The sequence below is a fragment of the Puma concolor genome, chromosome D4 (assembly GCF_028749965.1).
Source record: "Puma concolor isolate L17-30 chromosome D4, mPumCon1.1.hap2, whole genome shotgun sequence".
NCBI classification, from domain to species: Eukaryota; Metazoa; Chordata; class Mammalia; order Carnivora; family Felidae; genus Puma; species Puma concolor.
The window spans coordinates 405,916-429,733 of NC_141679.1; the positions used below are offsets into that span (position 1 = coordinate 405,916).

General features: G+C 38.1%; 1 pseudogene across 1 annotated transcript; it reads right to left on the minus strand.

Annotated features, from left to right (window-relative positions):
• Positions 1–2,911: 2,911 nt before the first annotated feature.
• LOC112868523 (uncharacterized) lies at positions 2,912–22,108 on the minus strand (annotated as a pseudogene). The gene is made up of 4 exons (XR_015243348.1): positions 22,003–22,108; positions 9,784–15,270; positions 7,149–9,545; positions 2,912–6,916 (listed from the first exon to the last, which is right to left on the minus strand). The product of XR_015243348.1 is annotated as an uncharacterized LOC112868523 (transcript).
• Positions 22,109–23,818: the final 1,710 nt, after the last annotated feature.

Genomic DNA, 23,818 nt, shown 5'->3' on the forward strand with positions numbered 1-23,818 from the left:
CAGGAATCTAAGTTTAACCCCCTGCCCCTATAGACACTCTTGTCCTTCCTTTTTCCAAACAGTGCTTTTGCCATGTTTCAGTGAACTAGACTCAATGCTTGAAAAAGCATTCTGACACCATTCTGACACCACTTCTGACACCAGTCATAGATCCCCAAGACCACCTCAGATTCAATGAGTCACTGGAATAACTCAGATTTCAGAAAAGTTATTGTACTCACATTCACCATTTATCACAATTTAAGATTAAATCAGGGAAGTGGTACATAGCAGGGGATCCAGCAGAGGTCAGGAATGAGCTCCTAATTGTCCTCTTTTGGTGGAGTCATGTGAACAGCACTTACATTTCCCAACAACAGTGAATAACAGCACACATGGAGTATTGCCAGTCAGGCTCACCTGAGATTTTGTGTCCAAGTTTTTACTCGGTTTTGGTCATGTAGGTGTTGCTAATTGCCATGTGGCTGCCCTCGGTCTCCAGCCCCTTCAGACCCAAGTTGACAGTGTATGGCCCAAGGCTTGCATCATAAATCATATTATTAGCATAGTGTGGCCCACAGAAGGCCTCTAAGTAAACAAAGACAATCTTATCAGAGTGTATGCCAAGGCTTTAGAGGTTACCTACCAGAACCTGGTCAGTGACCAAACCTTTCTTTAAAAGAGGTTAATCCTTCATTGCACAAGGGCTTAGAGTGATATGGTGATCTGTCCCAAAATTTAAGCTGGTATTTCATTGTTGGGGTACAAATGTAACCTAGTCTTCTATTTTTTACCACAAGACCACGTTGTTACCCATTCTATTCTTTTTCCATTTATCTGAACTTAGAGCTGACTTTACCCCTCAGTCTGTCACCACTGTAACCTTTGCTGAGCAATATTCCCTCCAGTAAGTTTATGTTTCATGGACTGCCCAAATAGTATTTTCATTGAGATTCCCACAACATATTTCAGCACAGCCACGTAAGTCTTCTCTAACTCAATTCATACCTGACCTGTTTGACGTTTTTCTTTAGGTTATAACCAATCAAGATTTCTATCTTCTTTTACCCCACTTTCAGATAATTTCCAATATATTACTTAGCAAGCTCTCCGTACTCCTTTTACCTCAAAAAGATCATCTTATTAGACTTAATTCTCACATTATCTTATGAGATACAATATTTCTCCCCTTTTATTTCTTTTTTTTTTTTTTAATTTTTTTTCCAACGTTTATTTATTTTTGGGACAGAGAGAGACAGAGCATGAACGGGGGAGGGGCAGAGAGAGAGGGAGACACAGAATCGGAAACAGGCTCCAGGCTCTGAGCCATCAGCCCAGAGCCTGACGTGGGGCTCGAACTCACGGACCGTGAGATCGTGACCTGGCTGAAGTCGACGCTTAACCGACTGCGCCACCCAGGCGCCCCTAAAGCAAACTTTAAAAAAGAACAAAACTGGGTGTACTACAATCCCAGATTTCAAGATATGCTACAAAGCTGTGGCAATCAGAACGGTATGATACTTGCACAAACACAGGTACATAGATCAATGAAACAAAATAGAAAGCCGACAAATAAACCCACAATCATGTGGTCAATTAATTTTCAATAAAGGAGGCAAGAATATGCAATGAGAAAGATAGTCTCTTCAATAAATGGTGCTGGGAAAACTGTACAGCTACATACAAAAGAATAAAACTGGACCATTTTCTTACACCATGCACATTGTTAAAATCAAGATGGAGTAAGGACCTAAATGTGAAACCAAAAACCATAAAAATCCTAGAGGAGAGCACAGGCAGTTATTTCTCTGACATCGACTGAAGCAACATTTTTCTAGATAGGTCTCCTGAAGCATGGGAAACAAAAGCAAAAAGAAACCATCAAAATTAAAAGCTTCCGGGGCTCCTGGGTGGCTCAGTCGGTTGAACATTGGACTCTTGATTTCGACTCAGGTCATGATCTCATGGTTCAGTTCATGAGTTCAAGCCCCACATCAGGCTCCCCACAGACAGTATGAAGCCTGCCTGGGATTCTCTCTCTCTCTCTCCTTCTCTCTGCCCCTCCCCTGCTCGCACTCTGTCTCTCTCAAAATAAAAAAAGAAAGAAAGGAAAGCTTCCACACAGCAAAGTAAAAAATTAATGAAATGACCTATTAAATGGTTAGTATCCAAAATATATAAAGAAATTATATAACTCAACACCAAAAAAACAAAAAACAAAAAACAAAAAAACCACACACACACACACACACACACACACACACGCACACAAGCCTATTACAAAATGGGGAAAAAATGTGCAAAAGACATGGACAGACATTTCTCCAAAGACATACAAATGGCCAACAGAGATTGAAAAGATGACCAGCATCAGTAATCAGAGAAATGCAAATCAAAACCACAATGAGATATCATTTCACCTCTGTCAGAATGGCTAAAATTAAAAACACAAGAAACAACAAGCGTTGGCAAGGATGTGGGGAAAAAGGAACGCTTGGTGCATTGTTGGTGGGAATGCAAACTGGCACAGCTACTGTGGAAAACAGTATGGAGGTTCCTTGAAAATTAGAATTACCCAGAGAAAATGAAAGTGCTAATTCAAAAAGATATATTCACTCCTATGTTTGTTGCAGCATTATTTACAATGGCCAAATTATGGAAGCAACCCAGGTGTCTATCCATAGATGAATGGATAAAGAAGATGTGATATATATACAATGGAATATTAAGCACAAAAAAAAGAATGAAATCTTGCCATTTGCAACATGGGTGGATCTAGAGGGTAAAATGCTAAGCGAAATAAGTCCGTCAGAGAAAGACAAATACCACATTTCACTCATATGTGTAACCTAAGAAACAAACAAAATAAACAAAGTAAATAGACAAACAGAAAAACAGACTTTTTTTTTTTAATGTTTATTTATTTTTGAGAGAGAGAGAGAGAGACAGAATGTGAGCAGAGGAGGTACAGAGAGAGAGGGAGACATAGAATCCAAAGCAGGCTCCAGGCTCTGAGCTGTCAGCACAGAGCCCAATGAGGGGCCGAACTCACAAACGGTGAGATCATGACCTGAGCCAAAGTTGGACGCCCAACCAACTGAGCCACCTAGGCACCCCCAAAACAGACTCTTAAATATAGATAAGTGATGGTTACTAGAGGGGAGGTGATGGGGGGGAAGAGTGATATAGCCGAAGGTGATTAAGAGTATACTTATCATGATGAGCACTGAGTAACGTATAGAATTGCTGAATCAGTATTTTGTACATCTGAAACTAATGTAACAGTGTATCTTAATTATACTGGAAAAATTTTTAAGTCTTCACAACAATAAAATACTAAAATAAAAAAGCCACATGATCTCGTTGCAGAAAAAGCATTTGACAAATTCAATACCCCTTCATGATAAAAGCACTCAGAAAAATAGGAATAGAAGGAAACTACCTCCACATAATAGAAGTCATACATGAAAAACCACAGCAGGGGTGCCTGGGTGGCTCAGTAGGTTGAGCATCCGACTTCAGCTCAGGTCATGATCTCACAGTTTGTGAGTTCGAGCCCTGTGTCAGGCTCTGTGCTGACAGCTCAGAGCCCAGGGCCTGTTTCAGATTCTGTGTCTCCCTCTCTCTCTGACCCTCCCCCGTTCATGCTCTGTCTCTCTCTGTCTCAAAAATAAATAAACGTTAAAAAAAATTTAAAAAAAAAACCACAGCAAACATAATAAGGGTAAAAGTATGAAAGCTTTTCTTCTTTTCTTTTTTTTAAAGATTTTTTTAAGTTTATTATTTGAGAGAGACAGAGACAGCGGAGTGTAGGAGGGGCAGAAAGAGAGGGAGAGAGAATCCCAAGCAGGCTCTGCACTGCCAGCACAGAGCCCGACATGGGACTCAATCTCACAAAACCATGATATCATGACCTGAGCCAAAACCAAGAGTCAGATGCTTAACCAACTGTGCCACCCAGGTGCCCCCTGAACGCTTTTCTTCGAGGATCAGAATAAGGCAAGGGTGCCAACTCTCCTTAGATCTACTCAACATAGTAGTGGAGTACATAGTATGTAGTTCCAGGTAGAGAAATTAGACAAGAAAAAGATACAAAAGGCATCCAAATCAGAAAGGAAGAGCAGATATTCTTATACATAAAAAAGTCCTCAAGACTACACACACACACACACAAGTTGTTAGATCTAATGAATTCAGCATTGTACCAGGATACAAAGACAGCACACAAAAATCGGTTGCCATTTCTATACACAAACACAGATAATCTGAAAAGGAAATTACAAAAACAAAAAAACAAAAAAACAAAAAAAAACTATTAACAGCATCAAAAGTAATGAAAGTCTTAGGGGCGCCTGGGCAGCTCAGTCAGTTAAATATCCAACTTCAGCTCAGATCACAATCTTGTAATTCAGGAGTTGGAGCCCTACTTGGGCTCTATACTGACAGCTCAGAGCCTGGATCCTGCTTCTGATTCTGTGTGCGTGTGTGTGTGTGTGTGTGTGTGTGTGTGTGTGTCTACGCCCCTATCCCCCTCTCAAAAATAAATTTAAAAAATTTTGGGGAGTGACTGGGTGGCTCAGTTGAGTGTCCGACTTTGGCTCAGGTCATGGTCTTGCAGTTCATGGATTCAAGCCCCACGTCAGGCTCTGAGCTGATAGCTCAGAGCCTGGAGCCCACTTTGGATTCTGTGTCTCCCTCTCTGACCCTCCCCTGCCTTTTTCCTCTACTTGCAGCCCCTGACAATCTCTTTTCTACTTTCTATGAGTTTGGCTTTTTTTCTTTTTCCTAAAGATTCTACACGTAAGTGATACCATGCAGCATTTCTCTTTCTCTGTCTGGCTTATTTCACTTAGTATAATGCCCTTGAGGTTTATTCATGTTGTTGCAAATGACAGGATTTCCTTCTTTTATAAGACTGAATAATATTCCATTGCATATATGGCTTTCCCATTTTCTTGTTCTGTTCATCCATTGATCAACACAGGTGGTTTCCATATGTTGGGTATTGTGAATAATGCTGCAATGAACATGGGGATACAAGTAACAGTTCAAGATAATGATTCTGTAACCATTGGAATATATACCCAATAGTGAAATTGCTGGATCATACGGTAGTTCTACTTTTAATTTTTTTAGAAACCTCTGTTCTATTTTCCATAGTGGCTGCACCAGTTTACATTCCCACCAATAGTGCACAGGGTTGCTATTTCTCCACATCCGTGGCAGCATTTATCCCTTGAGTTTTCTAATAGTAATCACCTTACAGGTATGATATCTCATTGTGTTTGGATTTGCATTTCCTTTATTATTAGTGATGTTGAGCATCTTTTTATGTATTGTTGGCCATTTGTATGTCTTCTTTGGGAATATGTCTATTCAGGTCATTAGCCCATTTTTTAATTGGGTTATCAGTGGGGGGGGGGGTTCGCTATTGAATTGTATGAGTTCCTTGTATATTTTGATATTAACCCCTTATTGGATATGCAGATATGTGGTTTGCAAATATTTTCTTACTCCACAAGTTGACCTCATTTTGTTGATGGTTCCCTTTGCTGAGCACCTTTTTAGTTCAATGTTCCACTTGTTTATTTTGGTTTGTTAACAAAATTTGATTTGCTGACAAATCTAAAAACTCATTGCTAATACTGATGTCAAGAGGTTACATCCCATGCTTTCTTCTATGAATTTTATAGTTTCAGGTTTTACATTCAATTCCTTAATCCATTTTGAGTTGATTTTGAGTAATTATTCTTAAATTAGGCCCTGCATAACTACATTGTGAGGACTGTTCATTTTAACTGTGTTTTGGAACAGTAAAATGCTACAATAAAGTAGTAAAGGGGCTCCCAGCAATCAACTTCTGACCTGGCACACAGGGAAGATAAAAAAATAATTCAAATTCAAAAACGATCAACAACCCTGGTTTATGGAGTACTAGGGGCACTATGTCAACACAAAGCTTCAAAGAGAATATGTTGTAACCTAGATAATTGAGAGAAACTTGAAAATACTTGTCCTGCCAAAACTCAATAGTTCTGCTTCCTGTACTAGGAAAGTCACTGTGTGCAGTTCAACAAATGATCCCAGTCCTGGAAAAAGCTTTCGTAGACGTGCAGCACTGTGCACTCTTGTTCCAAACCACAGATCTTTCAGAAGAGCATGCCCTGCAATGGTGTGTTCATTACCAGAGAACAGACATGTATAAGCCATGGCCTAAAAAAAGATGCCTTCCAATGAAAACAGAAATATTCTCAGCCAGAAGTGCCTATGCTTCAAGTTTTACACTTCGTATCACCCATCCTTATTTTCCAATTTCCCCAGGAAATAGGATGTGGTATAATAAACTCGGAAATCTTTCTCCAATTGTTTGCTTTTGTGTTAACCTACTTTAGGTGTACTTGAGGACAAACAGCCTAGCTTTACCAGATTTTTTAAAGAACTGACAACTATCTGGATCAATTGTTTCCTTTACCTTTCACAGATATCCTGAAAAGTCACTGTATCAGTCTGCCAGAGCTACCATAACTAATACCACTGACCAGGTGGCTTCAACAACAGAAATTTATTTTCTCATAGTTATGGAGGCTGAAAATTCAGGATCAAGGTGTCTATAGGCTTAGACACCTCCCTCCTTGCTTCCAAATGGCCACTTTCTCGCTGTGTCTTTGCATGTCCTTTTTTCTGTGTGTGCATATTCATGTTCTCTTTTCATCTTATAAGGACACTAGTCATACTGGATTAGGTCCCAACCCTTATTACTTCATTTAACATTAATCACCTCTTTAAAGGTCCTATTTCCAATCGTCGTCACACTGGGGGTTAGGACTTCGACATATGAATTTTAGAGGAAACAATCCATTCTACAATCGTCACTACTCCAACTCAAAATAAGAGGGAAAAGAAACTCAATTTTTAAATATTTTGGAAAAGGGGGCGCCTGGGTGGCGCAGCCGGTTAAGCATCCAACTTCAGCCAGGTCACGATCTCGCGGTCCGTGAGTTCGAGCCCCGCGTCGGGCTCTGGGCTGATGGCTCGGAGCCTGGAGCCTGTTTCCGATTCTGTGTCTCCCTCTCTCTCTGCCCCTCCCCCGTTCATGCTTTGTCTCTCTCTGTCCCAAAAATAAATAAAAAACGTTGAAAAAAATTTAAATATTTTGGAAAAGGGCACACATAATAAACAGCACTGTCTTATAATCATTGACGTTGTTTTCATGTCTATATCTAATCTCTTCTCATCTCCAAAAGGAAAACGTGCATATGGTAGGTGCTACAGAGACACCTGCTAAATGTAAAAGATTGTGAGATGGCAGGATATCTATACCTCCTTCTACTTCACACATGAGAAGATACAGAGAAATGAAAAAGATCATCAGAGTCTGACTCTGTAATACGCACAGAGTCTGGTAGAAAATTATTTCATTTGTGCTGTGGAACTAAAGGAAATCAAAGTTGGGGTGTGCAGTGGATGACTAAAACAAAAAGACCACTTTTCAATATCTGTGGCCTGGGACAGAGGCTTGAAGATCATGAGGCAAAGAATTAGAAGGAGAAATGGAAGGCATTTTTTTTGTGAACCAAGACAACCAACTCAAGAAGTAACATGCATCATAAATGGGGCAACTGACTTATTATAGAATTTGATTAAACTCCATTAAAACATTACAAATGTTGAGTTTAGAAATGGCAAAGATGTACTAGTGGGGCTAGAACAAGGGATGGAGATTTTGATAGTAAATAGGCTCTTCGGGAGGTATGTAACTCAAGCCATTTTATCTAATTTGCTCCTTCTGACTTACTTCTTAAGAAAAAATTTAGCAGCTTTTTTAAAATGAGAAACCAGGATCTTATTAAAGTGTGACAAGGAGGGGCACCTGGGTGGCTCAGTTGGTTGAGCATCCAATTTTGGCCCAGGTCATGACCTCATGGTTAGGGAGTTCAAGCCCCGTATCGGGCTCTGGAGGCTGCTTCAGATTCTGTGTCTCCCTCTCCCTCTGGACCAACTCCCCCCCCCCCCCCCTCACACTCTTTCTCTCTCAAAAATAAATTTTTAAAAAAAGTCCTTAGGGGCACCTGGGTGGCTCGGTCACTGGGCGTCCAACTTCAGCTAGGGTCATGATCTTGCGGTTCATGGGTTTGAGCCCCACATAGAGCTCTGTGCTGACAGCTCAGAGCGTGGAGCCTGCTTCAGATTCTGTGTCTCCCTCTCTCTCTGCTCCTTCCCCACTCACACTCTGTCTCTCTCTCAAAAATAAACTTAAAAAAAATTTTTTTTAAGCCCTTAAAGTGTGACAAGGAAACATTTAGATTGTGACTTATCGCCTCTTTTGGATCATCACTGCAAACATGAATAGATTTGTGTATTTGGTAATGAAGCCCCCTTTCTCTCACCAATTATCGTGCTTTTCTGCATCATCTCCTATCTCTAGCTAGACAAAGCTTACTGTGCTACAGGACAGGAGCTTTACTAGAGTTGTGGAATAGCAATTTGAAGAATGGCATGTTACTGCTCTCTTAGAACTTACATTCTTATTAAGGGCAACCTCCACCCCCATGTGGGGATACATACACACACACGTGACAAGTGCTACAGGAAGAAAACCCACAAAATAGGATAAAGAATGGGGTAGCTTTCATTTGACATTATGAAGGACCATGTAAGCTGAAAAGGTCCTCATAGAAAATTTCTACAGATGAAAGAGTCCATTAAAAGATATGATGAACTGGTAAGAATTGAGGGAAATCCTTTGAAGATGGGAATAACATGAATGTGTACAATAGCTGTTGGAATCCCCAAAGGGCATCTACCAATCCTGGGGGTCTAGAGTTTCTATCATAAAAGACACATATCTGTCTGTATGGGACAACAGAAAAGGCCTGGGGCACACTTATGGTGAGTTGGTAGATAATAAAAACATAAAACTAAAAAACTCAAATGGTTTTATCCTTAGGGAAAGAGAGAAGCAGGATTAAGACAGAAATAAACAATGTTTGCTTTCACATTGGTTCTAAGTATAGGGAAGAAAATCTCCCCTGGGTATCTGTGGTCACATGCAGGCCCTCACATAGGTTTAAGAACCTAACAGTATTTGCAAGGTCTGGAAAACTGTAAGGCATGTTTTCTAACTTAAAAATTAGTCCACTGCTGGAGCACCTGGGTGGCTCAGGCAGTTAAGCATCTGGCTCTTGGTTTTGGCTCAGATCTCATGGCTTTGTGAGTTCAAACCCCACATCGGGCTCTGAGCTAGCAATGTGGAGCCTGCTTGGGATTCTCTCTCTCCCCCTGTCTCTCTTCCCCTCCCTTACTTGTGCAGTCTTTGTCTCTCTCAAAATAAATAAACGTTAAAAAAAAAGAATTTTATATTAAAAAAAAAAGAGTCTACTGCTAATGTCTTCAAGGCACGGCAGGAAACAAAAAAGTAAATCCTTTCTGGAGTATACAATTGACTTAGATTTTTTTAAAAAAAACCTGTAGGCAAATTCTAAGGTATATAGGGTAAAACAAAACAAAACCACACTAGGAAAGAATATTAAATAAGTGAGAGTAAACAAAACCAAAACTAGGGGCGCCTGGGTGGCGCAGTCGGTTGAGCGTCCGACTTCAGCCAGGTCACGATCTCGCGGTCCGTGAGTTCGAGCCCCGCGTCAGGCTCTGGGCTGATGGCTCAGAGCCTGGAGCCTGTTTCCGATTCTGTGTCTCCCTCTCTCTCTGCCCCTCCCCCGTTCATGCTCTGTCTCTCTCTGTCCTAAAAATAAATAAACGTTGAAAAAAAAATTAAAAAAAAAACAAAACCAAAACTAAAAATACATGAGAAGCAGAACCATGAAGACTTCCAATATTAGAAGTATCAACAGATAGAACATAAAATGAGGGCTGCCTGGGTGGCTCAGTTGGTTGGATGTCCGACTTCAGTTCAGGTCATGATCTCACGGTTCATGGGGTTGAGCCCCACATTGGGCTCTGTGCTGACAGTTCTGAGCTTGGAGCTTGCTTTGGATTCTGTGTCTCCCTCTCTCTCTGCCCCTTTCCCAATCACACTCTGTCTCTCTCTCTCCCTCTCTCTCTCTCTCTCAAAAATAAATAAGCATTAAAAAAAATGCTTTTAATGTGAAATGACGTTAAAAAGGAAGAGTTCATTAAAAACATGAGAAACAGAAAGACAGAATCAAAATGACCAAGTACATTTACATTTAGAAAACAACCAAATAAAAATTTCTATAAAAATAACTCATAATATTACATTCCACAAATAGACTTAGCTATATAAGGAATTAATAAACTGCAAAACAGACTTAAAAATTATAGAGAATACATAAAAGGGGTAGGGATAGATTTAAAAATGAAGAAAAAAACCACAGAGGAGAGACTGAGAAGGCCCAATATATATTTAACTGGAATTCCCAAAGAAAATAAATGAGAGAGGAAAAGGAATATGTGACTTAGTTTTCTACAGAATTGAAAGATATGAATCCTATAGATTCCACAACTACGCTGAATCTCAATATGAAAATAAAAATAATACAAAATCTAAATATGCCATGGTGGAACTATGATGCTATAAGGGTGAATAGGGGCACCTGGGTGGCTCAGGTGGTTGGGTGTCCACTCTTGATTTTGGCTCAGGTCATGATCTCACAGTTCATGGAATCGAGCCCCAAAGCAGGCTCTGTGCTGACAGTGCAGAGCCTGCTTGGGATTCTCTCTCCCTCTTTCTGCCCCTTCCCCACTCACACTCACTCTCTCTCTCTCAAAATAAATAAACATTTTTAAAAAGACAATAAACAACAACCCCACAGAACATGCAGCACAGTGGTTACAGGCATGTATGTACATATGCAGGAAGAAAATATGTAAAATTAATGGTGATGGCTATTTCTAACAGGAGTTGTAGGACTGAAATTAGAAAAGTGACAGTAAAGAACAGAAAAAGAAAAATAAGAGGGGCGCCTGGGTGGCTCATTCGGTTAAGCGTACAACTTCGGCTCAGGTCATGACCTCATGGTTTGTGAGTTCAAACCCCTCATTGGGCTCTCTGCTGTCAGCACAGAGCCTGCTTCAGATCCTCTGTCTCCCTCTCTCTCTGTTCCTCTCTCCTCTCTCAAAAATAAATATAAAAACAAAAAAAATATTAAAAATTAAGAAATAAAACTGTTAAAATGTTAATGCTATGTAGTAGCTATATGGTTGTTTGACATATTAGCCTTAAAGTCTTTTAAAATCTGCACAGAAAACAACAAACTATTAGGATATTCATTTGTTCAACCTTGGTGTGGGGGATACTTCTAAGACAGACAGGAATATAAGAAACCACAAAGAAAAAGGTATGTGGTTAAATGGAATATAGATGCATGTACATGTACACATGCATGTGAACACAGGAAAATATACACAAAATGATACCAAAGACTGAAAAAGTACTTTCAATAAATGATGTTCAAAATATTCCAAAACCTTCTACAAACTAAGAGTGAGAAGCTGAAATGAAAGCTATGCAAATGATACTGATCTGGCTTTTGTTCTTAGGGTGCCATCCTAGATGGCAGCTTTTCTTGATAGCAGTAATGTTGACATGCTCAACCTGGCAATCCTTTGCGCTGGGGTGGGGTGCTGTCCTGTGCGTTGTAGGGTTAGCAGCAACCTGCCCTGTACACACTAGACGCCAGCAGCACCAAAAATTGTTAGACATTGTCAACCCTCCCTGAGGATAGAGGTCATCTGTTTGAGAAGCATTGCTCTAGCATTTTTAGCAGGATGTGAGTCTTGTAGAATGAGTGGCGAGGTTTCCTCAAGGTGTCACCTGTAAAATTATCTAGTAACATCTAAAAACAAAGTTCCATTACTATTTATTCTTCCATTAATTAGTGTCTTCAGATATTTTATCTTCTCGAATCAATTTCAGTGACATATTTATCTAGAAAATTATGCCTTCTCTCTAGATTTTTGAATTTATTGTAATAAATTATTATTACAGTAAAAAATATCTTTATGACATGTATCATGATCGCTCCTTTCTCACTCATAGTGTTGGACTGAGTTATGACCAGTGTTTTCTGATGTGACATGATAAAGTCTAGTCTAGCAAATTCAAATAGGTTTTGCCTATTCCTTTTTTTTTCCTTTCCTTATTTTAAACTACTTTTTTTTTTTAATTTTAGAGAGAACATGCATAAGCAGAGGAGGGGGGGAGAAAGAGAGAGAGAGAGAGAGAGAGAGAGAATATCTTAAGTGCTGAGCATGGAGCCACACACAGGGCTCAATCCCACAACCCTGAGATCATGACCTGAGCCAAAATCAAGAGTTGGTCACGCAACTGACTTAGCCATCCAGGTACCCCTATTGCTTTCTTTTTCATTAATCTATTTTAATTTTATTAGACCCTTCTATCTATTCATTTCAGGGGTGTCTTTAATTTTTTCCCTTTTCTTGAGTTAAACATAATTACTTACTCAACAAATATTAATTCCCTATTCAAAGTGTTTAAGATACAGTATGAAAATGCTAAATAACTGTCCTTGACTTTTTAATATGATGCATGAACTACTGAAAACAGCTTTGACCACATTCTATATCTTGATATATCAGTGGTTCATTGTTATTCCCCTTAAGAGTCTATTTTGGTAAGCATACAGATGTTACTAAGTTTCTAAGAGCCTCAAAATTTTCAACATCCATAACTACTGCAGAAAATAAAAATTACACAACTTTTGCTTTTAAGGATTTGTTATAGAGGTTACTTCATAAAACATTTGGTTTAAAAGCTGTACTCTTAATTACACATTCACTACATCATGAGATTATTATTTTCCCAGTATGAACTTGCAGACACAGCAAAAAGGATCTGAATAATGGGCTGTTCATATTTATTACATTCTGAATTTATTACATTTACATGCAGTAAGAGATCAAAGCTTTCGTATGTTATTAAACAAAGTATTCTCCATTCATTTTAGTAATGATTCTACCAGTGATAGTGATACTGTCAACATTTACTGGGGATTGTCAGACAACATATGAGATGAAATATTTAATTCCCTCCAATTTAAAAACAAGTAAAGAGGAACAGGGATATTAATTTACCTACTCATTGTCCCAGTAGTAAAAGAGTGGTAGAACTACAATATGTAATGTGGGGTTAAAAATTTTGTTTCAAGTTCAAATATAAATTCTAGTTAACATATAGTATAATACTGATTTCAGTAGAATTTAGTGATTCATCACTACATATGTACAACACCCAGGGCTCCCCATAAGTGCTCTCCTTAGTACCCATTACCTATCTAGTCCATCCCTCACCCACCTCTCTCCATCAACCCTCAGTTTATTCTCTATAGTTTTTATTTTATGGTTTGCTTCTCTCTTTAAAAAAATATTCTATGAAGAGTTCTCTCAAGTTTGTATCTTGAATTTAGACTTGTTCTCTCAGTCTAAACTGTGATGGGTTTTCTACATTCAATTATTGACCCAAAATAAATTTTCTGATGCCTAGATATAAATAAGCAGCAAATGAGATTAATATCTATAGGATTTTCTTCTAATAAATTTATTGTAACATAACTGATGCATTGCACGTAAGTTTCCCTATATCAACTTATAAACTTGCTGATACTCAATTAGTTGTGAATCCTAATGAAAGGTTTTCTATATTCCTAACATTCCTAGGTTTCTCACCATTATAAATTATGTGATATTTAATAGGTCTGAACTATGAAGAAAGACTTTCCTACATAGCTTACACAAAACTTTCTTGGGGCACCTGGGTGGCTCATTTGGTTAAGCATCCAACTCTTGGTTTTGGCTCAGGTCATGATCTCATGGTCCATGGGATTGAGCCCCACGTTGGGCTTGTGCTGACAGTACAGAGCCTGCTTGGGATTCTCTCTTTCTCCCTCTCTCTCTCTGCCCTTCCCCCACTCGCTCTCTTTCTCTCTCTCAAAAATAAGTAAGCTTAAAAAAAATTCTTGCCAGTAGGTGAACAACTACCAGCCTTCCCACATTCTTCACTTGTCTGTTCTGGCTGGTATACAATCTCTGATGCAAAAGTTTGAGCTCTGGTTAAAGGTGTTCCCACATTGCTTACATTCATAAGATGTTTTTTTTCTCCAATGTAAATTCTGTAATATTTAAGTTTTGAGCTAAGACTAATGGCCTTTTCACATTTCTTACATTCGTAGTATTTCTCACAGTATGCATTTTCTGATGTTGAGTAAAGTAGGAGCTCTGAATAAAAACTTTTCTAAATTACTTATATTCATAGGATTACTCTAAATATAATCTGTTGAAAACCTGTGAGCCACCAAGGGAGACCTTTGACACTGCTTACATTCATAATCTTTTTTTTTTTTTCTCCAATATGAAGTCTCTGATGTTGAGCAAGTTTGGAGCTCCAGATGAAGGCCTTACCACACTCTTCACATACACAGCATTTCTCACCAGCATGAATTCTCTGATGTCGAGTAAGATGTGATTGTTGAAAAAAGGCCTCACCACATTCCTTACATTTATAAGGTTTTTCACCACTATGAATTCTCTGATGTTGAACAAGGTGTGAACCATGACTGAAGGCCTTCCCACAGTCCTTACACTCATAAGGTTTCTCACCAGTATGAGTTCTCTGATGCTGAGTACGTTCTGAGCCACAACTAAAAGTCTTTTCACAATCCTTACATTCATAAGGTTTCTCACCAGTATGAATTCTTAGATATCAAACAAGATGTAATAGCTGAATAAAAGCCTTCCCACATTCCCTGCATTTATATGGTTTCTCACCAGTATGAATTTTCTGATGTCGAGCAAGTTGTGAGATATGTCTAAAAGTCTCCCCACATTCCTTACATTTATAAGGCTTTTCTCCAGTATGAATTCTCCTATGTTGTACAAGGTGTGAACCGTGACTGAAGGACTTCCCGCAGTCCGTACACTCATAGGGCTTCTCACCAGCATGAGTTCTCTGATGTTGAGTAAGTTCTGAGCCACAACTAAAAACCTTCTCACAGTCCTTACATTCATATGGCTTCTCGCCGGTATGAATTCTTAGATGTCGAATAAGGGATGATAGCTGAATAAAGGCCTTCCCACATTCCCTACATTTATAGAGTTTCTCACCAGTATGAATTTTCTGATGTCAATTAAGTTGTGGGCCATGACCAAAGGCCTTCCCACATTCCATACATTCATAGGGTTTCTCTCCAGTATGAATTCTCTAATGTCGAGTAAGTTGTGACCCACAACTAAAAGCTTTCCTACATTCCTTACATTCATAAGGTCTCTTGTTAGTATAAATTCTCTTATACAGCTCTTAAGAATTCTTATGAAAAGCCTTATAAATATGTGCTGCTGGGTGCTGGCTGAATGTAGGCATTTTTTCATATTTCTCTTATCGGAAATATTCCTTCTCACTTCTCTGTTGTATTTCAGATAGGCCTCTGAAATTGGATCCATCAAAGTGTTTTTTTAATCTTTCCATTATATACCACTGAAATGATTCTTTGGAAATAACTCCTTAGTATCACACATGCACTGTAAATCTGAAAAATAACAGTAAAGTATACATATAATATATTCCTCTTCCATCAAAAATTAAACTTCTATGGCAGAAACTAGATAAGGGAAAATCATGTTCTAAAGAAGTAAATGGATGAAAACATTCTCAAATATTGAGGACAAGAGTCCAGGGAGAGGAATTAAAAAAAAAAAAAGTAAAATGCTAAGTAAGTCTACAAAAATGGAGGATAAATAGAAGTCCATGAATACTATATAGTCTATTTACAGGAACTTCCCAACTACTATATGCTTGTTTTATAATGTCTCTGACAGAAGTAAGGAAGAATTCAGTGAGGTTCCAGCAGTGACAAAGTAGAATGGGTAGATGTAGAGAAAATGACACACCACTGATGAGTTCCATGTGGAAATGACCAGCACACTATTAAAATACTTTCAAGTCCATTAGTTTTATGTCTTAGTTCGTTACTTAACTAACCTGAGTCCCCAAACTCTCATTTGATAAAGAGTAACTATTCTCATGGAACTGTGAGGATTAAGAAGACTACAGCTCCTTGGCATAATATAAGTCCTCAATAAGAAGTATCTATTAGGGGCACCTGGGTTGCTCAGTCAGTTAAGAATCTGACTTCTTCTCAGGTCATGATCTCACCACTTGTGAATTCGAGCCCTTCATCGGGCTCTGTGCTGACAGCTCAGAGCCTGGAGCCTGCTTCAGATTCTGTGTCTCTGTCTCTCTCTGCCTCTCCCCAACTTGCACTCTGTCTCTCTCTCTCTTAAAAATAAACATTAAAAAAATATATATGTAGTATCTATATTAATTGTTATAACTATGGAAGAAGAGTTTGGCAGTTAAGAGAAATATGAAATGAAAATTATTTAAACTCCTCTCTCATATAAACTACCACTCAGTAAGCAGCAATACTTTTTCACAATCCAACACTTTGGTTCTCATTTTTGCTTACTCAGCTCTGATTCTCTAACCTATCATTATAATTTTTGAATCGATCTCCAACTCTGGTTCAATCCAACCTCCTGCTTATCCTATGCCTGCAGCAAAATCACTGAACATAGGTGGAGAAGCACACAAAATGAAGATAAGTAGTCCATTTTCAATATAAGAACACATATCTTAACTGCAACCTCAGAGCTGACTGGCTATTTTATTACATTTCCTTGAGTAATTTAAATTAGTAGTGACACAGGATTTAAGGTATCAAAAGGAAGACAGCCCAGAAGGAGACACAAAGTTTTTTATGAGATCTTACCGTGTTAGAGAATAAACTTCCAGATGATGAAGAGAGTAGAATAATCAAATAAATGATGATGAAAAATTACTACTTCATGCCAAATATAGGATTAAACTGCAGATGGACTAAAACTTTACTACACACACACACACACACACACACACGCACGCACGCACAAAATCTTTAAAACTTTTTGAGATAAAGATCTGTACCAAAATCCCATATTAAAAAATGGTAAAAGAATATTCACTAGTACTACTATTACTCAAACTACACTGACGTTTCACTGTAATAAATTTTTCAAAATTTAAAGAGATAACTGTTAATATAATAAAGAGGAAGAAAAAATTATAAGGGAAAGAAAATGGAAAACTTTGCTAAAATAACAGAGTGGATTTACTCTACCAAGAATAAAGATATCCCACATATACATATGTATTATATTCATAATACATATGCATACATAAAATATATAAAGTCACAATAATTAATACAATATGGAAATAGAAGTAAGACAAAGGTTAAGTGAAAACATCGCCTACTGAACAATATACTGTATGCAGTTTGATACTCTCTAAGTATGTATGTGTGTGTGTATATATACCAAAACAATAAAGCATATTATCTGCGGATAGTTATATATGATCCAATGGAACAGGGAAGGATCTGTAAAATATGTATACATTCCAATGCACATGGAACATTCTCCAGAACAGATCACATTAGGCCACAAAACAAGTCCAAATAAATTTAAGAAGAATGAAATCATATCAAGCATGTTTTCCAACCATAAAGGTATGAAACTAGAAATAAATTAACAACAACAACAAAAAAACCCACTGGAAAAAAACACAAACACATGGAATCTAAATAACATGCTACTAAACAACCAATGGGTCAACTAAGCAATCAGAGGAGATGAAAAAAGACATGAAGACAAGTGAAAATGAAAACACAACAGTCCAAAATCTTTTTGTGAAAGCAGTTTTAACAGGGAACTTTTATAGTTATACAGGCCTACACCAATAAACAAGAAAATCTCTGAAAAACAATCTAAATTTACACTTACAGTGACCATAAAAAGAAAAACAAAGCTCAAGTTAGTAGAAGGAAATAATAAAAACCAGAGCAAAAACAAATAGACTGATAACAATACAAAAGCTCAATGAAACCAAAAGTTAGTGCTTCGAAAAGAAAATAAATATGATAAACCTTTAGCTAGACTACCAAGAAAAAAAAAAAGAGAGGACCCAAATAAATAAAATTAGAAATGAAAGGAAAAATAACACCACAGGAATACAAAGGACTTACAAGAGACTACTACTAAGCCAACAAATTGGACAACCTAGAAGAAATGTGTAAAGTCCTGGAAACATACAATCTTCCAAAACTGAACCAAGAAAAAATACACAATCTGGACAGATTACTAGTAACAAAATTAAATTAGTAAAAAACAAACAAAAAAACCTCTCAACAAACAAAAGTCTAGGATCAGATGACTCCACAGGTGAATTCTACCAAACACTTAAAGAAGAGTTAATACCTATTCTCCTCAAACTATTCCAAGAAATAGAAAAGGAAGGAAAGCTTCCAAATACATTCTACAAGGCCATATTATCCTGATATCAAAACTGGACAAAGATATCACAAAAAAGAAAACTACAGGCCAACATCCCTGATGAACTTAAATACAAAATAAAAAAATATTAGCAGATTGCATTCTACAATAGATTAAAAGGATCATTCACCATGATCAAGTGGAATTTTATCCAGGGGTGCAAAGACATTTCAATAAAACACAAATCAATCAACATGATATACCACGTTATCAAAATAAAGAATAAAAATAATATGACCATGTTGACAAATGCAGAAAAAGTATTTGACAAAATTCAACATCTGTTCATGATAACTCTCAGCAAAGTGCGTTAGAGGGAACATACCTCAACATAAAGGCAATATATGATGAACCCAGAGCTGACATCATACTCAGTGGTAAAAAAACTGAGAGCTTTTCTTCTAACATGAGGAATAAGATAAGGATGTCCACTCCCACCACTTTTACTCAACATAGTATTGGAAATCCTAGCCATAGCAATCAGAAAAGGAAAAATTAAAAGTATCCAAATTGGTAAGGAAGAAGTGAAACTGTCCTTATTTGCAGATGACATAATACTATATATAGAAAACCCTGAAGACTCTATCAAGAAATTATTAGAAATAACAAATGAATCCAGTAAAGTTGCAGGGTACAAAATTAATATACAGAAATTGCTTGCATTTCTATACATTCTATTAATAATGAAGTAGAAGAAACAGAAATTAAGAAAACAATTCTATTTACAATTACACCAAAAAGAATAAAATACCTAGGAACAAAACTTCACCAAAGAGGTGAGGTACCTGTACTCTGAAAACTAAAATAACACTGATGAAAGAAACTAAAGATCACAATAAATGGAAAGACATTCCATGCTCATGGATTGGAAGGATTAATATTGTTAAAATGTCCATGCTACTCAAAGCAATCTACAGATTCAAAGCAATCAAATACCAAAACCCCATCAAAATACCAAAAGTATTACTCACAGATATAGAACAAATAATACAAAAATTTTACGGAACCCCCAAAGAAACCCAAATAGCCACAGGAATACTGAAAAAGAATAACAAAATTGGAAGTATCAGAACCACATATTGCAAGATACACTACAAAGAGATATTAATCAAAACAGTATGGTACTAGCACAAAAATAGATACATAGAACAGAACAGAAGCTTAAAAATAAACCCACGCTTTTATGGTCAATTAATCTACAACAAAGTAGGTAAGAATATACAATGAGGAAAAGACAGTCTCTTCAATAAATGGTGCTGGAAAAACTGGACAGCTACAATCCAAAGAATGAAATTGGACCACTTTGATACACCATATACAAAAATAAATTCAAATGGATTAAAGATCTAAATGTGAGACCTGAAACTATAAAATTCCTAGAAGAAAATATAGGCAGTAATCTGTTTGACATCAGCCTTAGCAACATTTTTTTAGCTATGTCTCCTAAGACAAGGGAAACAAAGGCAAAATGAAACCAAAATAAAAAGCTTTTGGGGTGCCTGGGTAGCTCAGTCAGTTAAGCATCCAACTTTGGCTCAGGTCATGATCTTGCAGTCCATGAGTTTGAGCCCCACGTCAGGCTCTGTGCAGACAGCTCAGAGCCTGGAGCCTGCTTTGGATTCTGTCCCTCTGTCTCTCTCTCTCTCTCTCTCTCTCTCTCTTTCTCTCTCTGCCCCTCCCCCACTCACACTCTGTCTCTCAAAAAAATGAATAAATGCTTTAAAAAAATTTTTTTAATAAAAAGCTTTTACACAGCAAAGAAAACCATCAACAAAATGAAAAGGCAGCCTACTGAATGGGAGAAAATATTTGCAAATGGTATATCAGATAAGAGTTAATATCCAAAAAATGTAAAGAACATATAAACTCAATACCAAAAAAACAAAAACAAACCTAAATTTAAAAATTAAATTAAAAAATGGGCAAAGGACCTGAATAGATATTTTTCCAAAGACATACAGATGGCCAAAAGATACATGAAAAGATGCTCAACATCACCAATCATCAGGAAAATGCAAATCAAAACCACAATGAGATATCACCTTACCCCTGTCAGAATGGCTTGTGTTAAAAAGACAAGAAATAACAGTGTTAGTGAAGATGTGGAAGAAAGAAGCCCTTATGCACTGTTGGCGGGAAAGTAAATTGGTGTAGCCACTGTGGAAAACAGTATGAAGATTCCTCCAAAAGTTAAAAACAGAACTACCATACAATCTAGTTATTACACTGCTGGGTATTTACCCAAAGAAAATGAACATACTAATTCAAAAAGATACATGCACCCTTCATGTTTACTGCATCATTATTTACAATAGCCAAGATATGAAAGCAACCCAAGTGTCCATCCATAGAGGAACGGATAAAGAAGATGTGGTGTACATACAATGGAATATTACTCAGCCACACCAAGAGTGAAATTTTGCCATCTGCAACAACATAGATGAACCTAGACGGTATTATACTAAGCAGAATAAGTCAGAAGGAAAAAAAAAATACCATATAATATCGCTTATACATGGAAAGTAAGAAACAAATGAATAAAGAAACAAAACATAGAAACATAGCAGACCAGACCCATAAACGTAGAGAACTGGCGGTTGCTGGGGGGCAGGGGGGAACATGGGCGGCATAGACTTCCAGTGATGGAATGAGTAAGTTACAGGATGAGAGGCACAGCATAGAGAACACAGTAATGTGGGGACAGACAGCAGCTGCCCTTATGGTGAGCACAGCATAAGGGACAGATGTGTCAAATCACTACATTGTACACCTGAAACTAATGTAATGGTGTGTGTCAACTATACATCAATAAAAAAATAATAATAATTTACTCACTTTAATTCCCTCAAGTTCTGAAATGAGGCTTGCATAAATTAAACATCAATACATTTTGGATAAGAGTGAATGAATAAAGCATGAATTACTGAAAAAAGGAGAAACTTCTCAAAAAGGGATCAAGTCATTGAAAAACAGGTAAAATAGGGGTTTTTAAGAAATATTGTTCAGAAGTGACAATACTTACACAAGTTTAAATGACAAGGGGAAGCTGGGAAAGAATTAGATTGCACATATAAGGAAAAGATTGCTGGTCATGGGGAAGGGGGGCACCTATGTTTCTGAGAAGGGAGAGAAACAAAGCTACTTTTCTATGACTCAGGCCTTCTCTCCCTTGTCAGGCCTCAGTCCTCGGAAGGGCACTTCCCAATAAAAATATCAAAGGTGGTAACTGCCGCAGGGCAAGGCCACCTGGGTTGCCAAGGCCTCTCTCTGTCAATGAGCTCTCACTCACCTGGGCAAGGTCCGCCTGTCATGGCCTGTAACTATCCAAGGTTGTTTCTCTTGCTCCAATAAGGAGATCACATCTGGCTTAGATCTGGAAAGTCCTACTTCAAGAAAGGAAAAGAAATAGGATCAACCTACAGGTATGGCAGAATTCAAGTCCAGCTGTGGTCATTGAAGAAGACAATAAGAAGAATAACAAGGAGGGTGAAGGTCTCCTGAAGAACAGTGTGTGACAGAGACGTCTTCCCCAAAACCATAGAGTGCAGATTATTCCCTCAGTAGCAGGAAACAGAATTCAGACAATCCAGAAATCCACATGGAAAGAGGCAGAAATTCCACAAGGCAAATACCGAATGATCTGCAAGTAAACGTCCTTACCGACAGAGACCAGGTTGTGGTAGTTTTCCAACATCACGTCTCTGGATAAGTCCTTTTGTGCAGCACCCAGGTAGTTCCACTCTCCCTGGGTGAAGTCTATCGCCATGTCCTTGAATACTGCCAACCCCTCAAAAAAGTCAATATACCCATCACTGATGAAGTTAAAGGCAATTTTTCAACATGGAAAGGGAAATGGAGAGTCATCAGAGAAAGGAGGAGACTCAGGCTGGGGCTACAGCACACGTCTGGCAGGTCGGGAGCCGCTACCCTCCCTCCCGCTCATTGGGGAAACAAGCCACCTTCAGACGGAAGGGCTTGAAGTGAACAAATACTGTAAAATGGAGTTTCCCCAGTAAGTGAAGTAGCAGAAAATACGCAGCTTGACTAAGAAAAACTTGTGGCCTCCATCCATCATATGTGTACCTCAGATCATATTTCTCTCTTTGAAAGCACAATTTGCATGTGATATAATAATTTAAGAAAGAAACAGTCTAAGGACTATTTCATCATTATGTCGGGAGATCACAAGCATTTTTCTCCTGCTATATAAGACAAATCGTGTATCTTATAACTGACTTGACCATTCATATATTTTATATTTTAGACACTTAGGTTTGCCCAAACTCTGAAGGAATTCATAGATGGAAAGTTATTATCTAGTTATACCATTATGTCTAATTTAAAACCTCCCTGAAATAGATCAAAACTTTGTATCGACAAGGATGTGGTTTATCACAGCCTTATTAAGCTATGGTTTTGTGACAGGCATCTTTAATATTTCCCTTGGGAAAATGTGCTCCATCCGTATTCCTGACTGAAAACTAACCACGTGAGAAAGGTCTAAGACTGTTCATGGTACACTCAAGAACAGGCTGGGGAGGAGAGGACTTAGGGAAGGCACTCACAAGAGTGGGTCTGGGAGCAGATTCCTGAAGGACATCCCAGGAGCAACTTTCATGACAGACAATAAAAACATAGGACCTGATATAAATACAGAAAGTGATAATTCCAACTCACATGAGCCACAGTTTTCAGAATTCCAAGAATGATCTGTCCTCTCAGTGACTGTCCTGAGAGGGCAGAGCTGAATACAAAGAAGGCAGGACAGACAGGCTTTCCTCAGAGAAGTCAAACTGGATATCACAATGCCCTGTTTTCCCCATCCCCACCTCCCACAGGCATGGTAACAAGAGCCCAGAGACTGCAGACGCTGCTACAGCAAGAATAACAATACTATTCAGGTGCTGTAATAAAATGTCTCCATTCTAACCTACTAAAGGAGGTTTCTTGAACATTCAAGTTTCTAGACTTTTGTTTTTAACTCTCTTTAAAATCTCTCAGTGATTATTTTTATATAGTACCTATAACTTACCATTGTTTTCACTAACAGGTTGGTCAGACTGTCCTATGTCTCATTACAATATGTGGAAGTACCTCCTTTTGCCTTATTTTTAATTAACCATATACTTTAGAGATCATTTTATATTAATGCATTAAGAGCTCTTTTCTTGAGATATGAAATAATCCATCTTGGGGTACCTGGGTGGCTCAGTCGGTTAAGCGTCTCTCACTTCAGCTCAGGTCATGATGCCCTAGTTCGTGAGTTTGAGGCTTGCGTCAGGCTCTATGCTAATAGCAAAGAGCCTGCTCAGGATTCTCTCTCTCTCTCCCTCTCTCTCTGCCCTTCCCCCACTCGTCCATTTTCTCTCTCTCTCTCTCTCAAAACTAAACTTAAGGGGTGCCTGGTGGTTCAGTCGCTTGAGCGTCCGACTTCAGCTGGCGTCATGATCTCACGGCTCGAGTTCGAGCCCCACAA